Genomic DNA, 9,034 nt, shown 5'->3' with positions numbered 1-9,034 from the left:
TTTGTTTTATGGTTCAATGTTATCGGATATACACTGGTCTTACTGCTGTTATGTTGAAGTTTGTGTATTACAGTGTCAACTTTTGTCCCTTTATACATTTTTATGATTAATAAAATACAGTTAATTGAAAAAAAAAAAAAAAAAAAAGATCATGTTGAGCATATAGCATTTCTAAAATGTGCTTCAAATCGCTCAGGTGTGAAATGAGCCTAAAGGCTACAGGATCATATAACAGGGATTCTATATAAACACCTGGGGATTCTAGAAGCAAATTACTACATTTAGGCTGGATAAATACTATACAATTTTCTGTAGATTTTTTCCTTTAGATTTACCAAAACCATATAATATGAGGTCAAACCTTAAGAGTTTCAATCTGTATGCAATCAGGCAGGCCCTTGCACTACATAGTTTTGGTAAATCTAAAGGACAACAAAAGTTGTATCGTGTGTATGGGGTCTGTCAGCTTCTTCACCAAGCCTCTATTATGGTGAGGGCAAAACATTGAAGGCAGATTAGTTGGGCCAAGGTCCAGATTATTTGCCCACTTTTTATTGTGTAAAGTTAAAGCTTTTACATTCATTGGAGCAATCAAGAATCCTTTAATATCTACTACACCTCTTAGGGAATTCATGGGTTGAATTATGATTGTTAGGGTATATTTTATTAGGTTTGGGCCATTTGCCCCTTTAAAAACTGTTAGGTTTATTCATCAGATAGTTAATCAAAGTTCTCAGGGTTTGGGACAAGAAAGCCAGTCACCCCAGATTTTGTCAAATTTATTAGGGTAGCCTCTGACTTCCTAGGTTATTTCATACAGAGAAAGCACTTTATTTACAAGCCATTTCCTGGCCTCAGTAGATGTCCAGTTTAGAGCTTTTTTTAGTTTTCTGTGCAAAAAAAGTAGTAATCATATAAATGTTTTTGCATCGCATTTATCCTTTTCACAAAAAAATACAGAAACTACACCATTTTGGGTTACATATGTTAGGCCGCGTACACACGGGCGGACTGTTCGCCCAACTTTGTCCGCTGAACAGTGTTTGGGCGGACAGTCCGCTCGTGTGTGGGCTTTCAGCGGACAGTTTCAGCGGACAGTTTGACGAACAAGGTTTTACGGAATTTCCGAAAAACTGTCCGCTGAAACCTTGTTTCAGCGAACAGTCCGCTCGTGTGTAGGCTTGTTCGTCAAACTAAGTTCCGCGCATGCTCAGAAAGGATTTACACGCCGAAAGTTATAATGCAGTGTATAGGACGTCGTATTTTTCGTCTCGTCGTACGTGCCGTTCACGTCATCGCGCACGGTTTCAGCAAACTGTTCGTCCGTCGTGTGTGGCCATGTCCGTCCATGCTCATTTTGAGCGGACTGTTTGCCGAAACTGTTTGACGGATAAAGTTGGGCGAACAGTCCGCGCGTGTGTACGCGGCCTAAGGAGTAAGAAAGTCATAGGAAATGCATTTAGTAAACCATGACCAAAATGGTCTAATCCATTCCCAGATCTTATATTGGATACTGTATTTCTGTCTGACACCTAACATTTGTGACAAATAGGTGCAAGTCTTTTGCCCATTTTAAATAGTGGTGTAAAAGAGAGCCTATGAATTTACCTTAAAGGATAAGTTCACCTTTTAACACTAATTAATAAATTCACATTTTTTTTGCAGGTAAAAAAAAAAGTGCATTTATTCTTTTTGGTTTCTGTAGCCTGTAAAGCAGGGGTAGTGAATTTAACTTCACGGGGGTCCGGTCAGAAAAATTTTCTTCTAGCGGGGGTCCGAGTGTCATATTGGTGCTATGAATCCACATGATATCCTCCACATCACAGGCCCCTTATTCACAAATCCCCCATCAAAGACTGACCCCCATCACAGACTTATCCCATCATTCATCGGCTGACCCGCCTTTACAGACAGGCCCCCCATCACAGACTGGCCTCCCATCACAGACTGGCCCCCATCACAGACTGGCCCCTCCATCACAGACTGGCCCCTCCATCACAGACTGGCCCCTCCATCACAGACTGGCTCCCCCATCACAGACTGACCCCCGTAACAGACTGACCCCCGTAACAGACTGACCCCCATCACAGACTGACCCCCATCACAGACAGACCCCCATCACAGACTGACCCCCATCACAGACTGACCCCCATCACAGACTGACCCCCGTAACAGACTGACCCCCATCACAGACTGACCTCATTACAGAGTGACCCCTGTAACAGACTGGCCCCCATCACAGACTGGCCCCCCATCACAGACTGGCCCCCCATCACAGACTGGCCCCTGGCCTCCCATCACAGACTGACCCCCGTAACAGACTGGCCCCCGTAACAGACTGGCCCCCGTAACAGACTGACCCCATCACAGACTGGCCCCCATCACAGACTGGCCCCCCCATCACAGACTGGCCCCCCCATCACAGACTGGCTCCCCCATCACAGACTGACCCCCGTAACAGACTGACCCCCGTAACAGACTGACCCCCATCACAGACTGACCCCCATCACAGGCTGACCCCCCATCAAATACTGACACCCCATTAGAGACTGACACCCCATCACAGACCCCCATCCGATCGATAGCAGACTCCTGTCCTGCACAGCACTCTCCCCTCCCCACAGAGCCCTACCTTAATAACACAAGACAGAAAGCATGGCAGCCATGGACAATGGGTGGGACTTTTCACATTATAGGTGAGTGATTGATTGCTGAGACCTCCCCGCTGCGTAGCAACCACTCACCTGCTTCTTAACTTAAAAAGTGCCAAACACTTTGCAGAGCCGCTGCGCTTCTCATCTTTTGTGAATAAGACAGGCAGTGTGAGGAGGGGGCAGGGCAGCGATCCGATGCTGAAGGGACAGACCCGTGCACACTGCACCTGCCATGCTGTGAACATAGGAGCACAAGGCAGGCAGGCGAGTCGGCGGCGGGGAGAGGACACACAGGCAACTATTTGGTGAGGCTGCGGTCCGGGAAATATGGCTGCTGGGGCCGGAACCGGACCGCGGTCCGCCATTTAGTGATGCCTGCTGTAAAGTATTGCACCAGCCATCAGCAGATTTCTGGTACCTGTCAGTGTATTTGTGTAGCCATACATCATGCAGGCAAGCAGATACAATCTGACAGGAAGACTCAATGAAATACCATGGTGCTACACAGCACCATGGTAGTTCATTGAGACTGTCTGGACTCGTAGTTTACCATTCACAGTGGTCTGTGAATGAATAACCTGGCCAGGCAGCTATAGGGGGGAGAAGATCCCCGCTAGCTGTCAGAGCAGGGGATCTTGGGGGAGTGGGGGCCTGTTTGTTCTTAACATCTTACAAGCTGAATATAGGTGTAACATGTTATGAAATGTAAACTTATACATTAATTGGATGCCAGATATCTGTGCCAAAGTATGAATTCGAAAAATCCTTCCAGTCCTGCACAGTGAAGTCTGGAATGTCTATATTTCAATGTTCCCATACGCAGGAGAGTTATGAGGTCTTACCCTGTAATAGGGTGCTATCAATTCTGGAGATCAGTTGTGTGTGTTTAGGCTGGATAAGAACAGTTATAACTGCAAGGGGGGGAGGGGGGAGACTAAATACCTTAAACCAATTTGTATTCAGCAGCGTGTCTAAATTGGAGACTTTTAAAATGCCAGGCATTGGATATCTTCAGTTCTTGTTTTAGTATAGAGAAGGATATGAAAGTGTCCTGTCAGTGTTAGGAATGTACCTGTACAGAGTAAAGACCAGTAGCCAGGATCATTAGCCTGAGTTAGTGCAGGTATCAAAGAATCGGCATCGGTCACAAGCCAGTTGGCAGAGAATCAGTAAGCCAGTACCACAAGCCAAGTTACAACTAGCAGTACAAGTGACAAGAAACAGCAGGCAGGACTATCGGGGGAGCACAATAATCTGACAAGGAAACAAGATGAACCTAAAAAAAAAAAAAAAAAAAAAAAAAGGGCCATTCACCCTGATTGGTCACATTATGCAGGTGAGACTCACTATGCAATTCAGTTCTGCAAAACTATAACAACTGTATTCACTAAAGCAAATAAGTAAGGTAAGTCATGCTCCAGTTTGTATGAGATCCAGGTTCAAGACCTCTCCCTTTCTTTGGCTTATCAGGATATCTTTTTAAGAAATTACCGATTGAATTGGGGCAGTGCATATTTGCTTCTGGTTCCCAGGAATCATCTACTAGACCAGGACTTTTCCATTTTATCAGATACTCTAATCTTACCCAATTCAGAAGAGAGTTATGAATTCTGTCTAAAATTATTTCTTCCTCCCCTTGTATTTGGGCCGATCTGATGGAGAAAGTGTATGTCCAGGAAATGGATTCCTTTTAAATAGTTTTAAGAGGACCCCATAAAAAACACAGAATGGAACTTCTTTGAAGAAGGTCGCTTAAGTTTGTACAGTAGGGGGTTACATTTGGCTGTTACTTTAAAAAGACCAATGAACTTTGGTCAGAGTTTTGGTGTGACTGTACTTTTCCTACAGACTTTTTAAGCAGTTCTTGTTTCTTTTGTAAAGCAATCTTGCATTTATACAGTAACAGAGATGTATCTACTGGTATTAAAACATGGATGAAATCACTGTGACCATTTGATGGTAGTTGAAAAGCACTTGACAGATGGACTTCAATCCCCAGAGTAGTACAGAATGTTTTTCATAACTGTGAAGTGAACTGAACTCCTCAATAAGAGATATTATGTTGCATGGAAGGCCATTCAGTCTATATATTTCTTGAATGCTAATTTATGCCTGGCTGTGGGAACGGTAATAATGGGCACAAAATTAAGCCATCAGACAATCTACTTCCAGGAAAGTTGCAAATTTCTTTCACAGTACAACTGGCCCTGTTGTACCGGGCCCCGCCCTGGCGCTGCTGAGCTATTCCTCTTTCCACATGAGAGAAGTAGCGGAGAGGCGGCGAACTCAGATGAGCAGCGGCAGCAGAGGACAAAAAAGAAGCTGCTGGCATCGGCATCCCACCTGACTGTAATTGTTTGTGCACACTCCGGTCCAGGCAGCAGCAGGATTAGGGAAGAAGTGACTCCTTGGGCCCAGCTAACAATGACAAAGGTGTGTGTTTGCTTGGGGGGGGGGGCTTCAAGATCTACTACTACTACTGCAAAAGCATCTATACATTATGGCATTAATGCCATGGGTGGCACTGTCTGCAGGTAGCACATGCTTTATAGCATTGGCGTTATGGGTGGCACTGTCTGCAGGTAGCACATGTTTTATGGGCCACAATGCATGTGCTGCCTGCAGAGACAGTGCCACCCATGACGCTGATCTCGTAATGTGCTTCAGACAGTGCCACCTGTGCCGCCAATGCCGTAATGTGCTGCAGACGGTGCCACCCATGCTGCCAATGCCATAATGTGCTGCAGACAGTGCCACCCATGCTGCCAATGGCATTATGGAGGGGCCAGGGGTGGGGCTAAAGGAGGGACCAGGGGCAGGGCCAGGGGTGGAGCCGAAGGGGCCCCGTCAGGTAGGCTGTATGGGACCCCATGATTTCTATCAGCGGCCCTGCGCCCATGTGTGGGCTCCGGCTGACTTTTTTTTCCAAAAGTCCAGCGGACTTAGAAAAGAAGTTTTGACTCAAAAATGTCCCCCGGACTCGGCAGTCGGCAGACAATCCGGACGTCTGTGTGCTAGTCCGACATTTGAAATGAACGGACTTGCCCGCACACGGAGAAAAGTCCGTTCATTTTGAACGCAGCTCCAGGTAGACGGGACTAGCGAAGGAGGTCAATGTCGCCGCCTCCATCGGCAAGATTGACACCTCGCTGGCCCCGTCACCTGGTATGGACTTAAAGGGGAAGCCCTACGCCGAAAAAATGGCGTGGGGGTCCCCCCCAAGGTCCATATCAGACCCTTATCCGAGCACGCAGCCCGGCCGGTCAGGAAAAGGGGTGGGGACGAGTGAGTGCCCCTCCCTCCTGAGCCGTACCAGGCCGAGTGCCCTCAACATGGGGGGTGCTTTGGGGAAGGGGGCCCTGCAGCCCCCCCCACCCCCAAAGCACCCTGTCCCCATGTTGATGAGAACAAGGGCCTCTTCCCAACAACCCTGGCCATTGGTTGTCGGGGTCTGCGGGCGGGAGGCTTATCGGAATCCGGGAGCCCCCGTTAACAAAGGGGCCCCCAGATACCAGCCCCCCCACCCTATGTGAATGAGTATGGGGTACAATGTACCCCTACCCATTCACCTGGTGAAAAAAAAATTAAATAAAACACAATACAAGTTTTTAAAATAATTTATTGCACAGCTCCGGGGGTCTTCTTCCATCTTGGGGGGGTCTTCTCACCGGACTCCTCCGCTATCTTCTGGTAGCTTTTTTACTAGCGGAGGAGCCCAGCTTTCTTCTTCGTCGCCGCCTGGGGGTCTTCTTCTTCAAAGTCCGGAGGTTTGTCCGCCGGACAGTCCGATTGTGTGTACATTAGTGTTAATGTGTTTTAGATAGGACAAAAAAAAAAGCACTATGCGCACTATTCTTTTGGGTACAAACAAATAACATACACATAAGTGGTATTGCTGTGATCGCCAGGAGAAAGATAATTGATTTTGAGTTGTTCTTTGGTGGAAGGTTATGATAGTAGCAAGAAATATTTAAAAACAAATGTAATTAAAAAAAAATGTTTTAATGTTTTGGGATAGTTTTCCTTTGATAATAAAAAAATTGAAAATATCCATAACCATTTACTACCAAAAGAAAGCCCAATGTGTCCTGAAAAAAATTCAGTATAATTCACCTGGATGCCCAAACTAGTTGTGATGCAACAACAAAAGAAAAAGAAAGTAGCCCATGGGACTGTGAATGAGACGAGCATGGTGGCTAACAAAGTGGAGTAAACATAGTAACATGGTTTATTTTGAAACCCGATTAAGTACATAAACATGAAAGCCAAGCTAATGTGGTAGCATGGTGACAAATTGAACCTCGGAAGCCGAGGTTCCAAAAAGTGATCTCCCAGGAGGCGGCCACAGAGTGTATCTGGCCCGAGAGCTGAAGGTGTAGAGCCATCAGAAAACCACCGGGGGAACAAGGTATGTCCACTGTTGTATCTCAATGTTCAGGATAAACCACAGTATGTATGTCCTCCATGTGTGAAATGAAAAGGCAATGTAAAAACAATTTGCCTTTAAGACCGAATCCCCATCATAGGCTTCTTTAATTTTAGGAAATAGATTTGAAGGGTACATTAAGCCCAGGAAGTGTTTTTCATGTAGAATGGTACCAACTGGTTCTGCATCTGTAACAGTAACAGTAACAGTGATCTTGACAACGCATACATCTTACATCCTGGTCAAAAAGAAATTATAAAATTGAAATTTGACAAAAGTGTCTATCTAGCCTGTCTTCTAGAAAGCATGTTTGGTGATTTAAGAAAATCAAGAATTTTATGGTCAGTAAGGAAAGTTATTGGGATAAAATAAGCAAAATGGAGGGGGCGTGGCGTGGACATGTTTGGATAGAGACGTGCTTTCTCTGAGCTACTGGCCATCTCCCGCTTGCCCCGACTGCTTTGCTACTAGCTACGGCGAAGTATGCACTCCTCCCAGGAAGAGGGCATCTCAGAGGAAACACAAGCCTGCTAAAACATCCCCTAAAAGCCTGGCACCTGGCGAGATTGAGCGTCTTTTCCGCCTCTCCCAACAGTAAGCCCCGGGATCCAATATGGGATCCACCAGATCTGGGGTCAGGAGTGGAGATGGCGGACCCGTTCCAGGAAACACCTCCGGACCTGCAGGCAGAGCCAAGCTGCTCGCAACACCCGATCTCTTTCTCATATCGGGCGGACCCGGAGCTCCGATCCTTACTTCAGGCGCTACCTACGAGAGCGGACATAGTGGCCCTTATAGGCACAGTAGAAGCTGCCCATAAGAAGGAGATATCCGAGATAAAAGCTGACATACAGGGCCTTTCTACTAGGATGACTAAGAGAGAGACCTCCATCACATCTCTAGACCTTCGTGTGGGGACCCTGAAAGAATGACTGTAAGCGCAAATAGAGGCTCTAATAGATCAACAGATGCATCCGGAAAAATTGGAGGACCAAAGCTGGAGAAACAATGTCCGGATCCGAGGCCTCCCGGAGGCCATGGGTGCAGAGGACCTGACGGACACAGCGTTGGCCATTTTCCCTAGCATTGCCAGAGTAGAGCTCCCTGAACATGTAACACTGGATCGCATACACAGAGCACTGGGCCCTGGGTCATCCGACCCAGAGAGGCCCAGAGACGTCATATGCAGGTTCCATCATTACACGCATAAAGACCTGGTCATCTGTAAAGCTTGGGAATCGGGAGATACGGAGTTTGATGGCACCAATGTTAAAATTCTCCCGGATCTATCACGTGCCACACTACAATGAAGGGCACTACTTAAGCCCCTTTTGGATCTGGTCAGATGCCGTGGAGCTACCTACAGGTGGGGATACCCGTTCTTTGTGACTTTCCGCAGGGGCCAAAGCTCCTTTACACTCCGGAGGCCGTCATCACTCCCAGCGCTGTTCGAGTTTCTAGGTGTGGAGCCAATAGCTGTCCCCAATTGGTTGGCGCTCCTGCCTAGCTTCCCTACCCGCCAAGACCAACACGTACCGAGGAGAGAGGGCTCTACATCTTGACAGAGGGGAAGCTGTCACCGCCCCAGGGCGCCTTCGGCGGAGGTGCCCCGGGAAACTTGAACCCCGGCGCAGTAAGTACATTCCAACCTGTGGCTTTGCTATTCTATTTGACTATCTTTTTATTTTTTTTTATTTTGGGTCCCGGGTGAGGCCGCCACCCCTGTTTCCTCGCACCCACATTAAGCAAACTGACCAACGGTCTGACGTAGGGAGGGCTCTGGACGGATACTGGGCCGTGGCAGTAGGGGCTCCCACCGTATGGGTTTACCGATCTTGTGCAGGAATGGAACGGTTTCCTTGTGGCAAGCAGGTGGACAACCTTCCGACTCTGGTTCAAGTGCCCCTGTTTATTTATACGGTCCCAAGCGTTTACATCTCATCCCCCGATGGTT

The sequence above is a fragment of the Lithobates pipiens genome, unplaced genomic scaffold (assembly GCF_037356315.1).
Source record: "Lithobates pipiens isolate NorthernLeopardFrog02 unplaced genomic scaffold, aLitPip1_a1.2 Scaffold_28, whole genome shotgun sequence".
Taxonomy (NCBI): domain Eukaryota; kingdom Metazoa; phylum Chordata; class Amphibia; order Anura; family Ranidae; genus Lithobates; species Lithobates pipiens.
The sequence above is the reverse complement of the archived record's forward strand: the minus strand, read 5'-3'. Positions refer to the sequence as shown.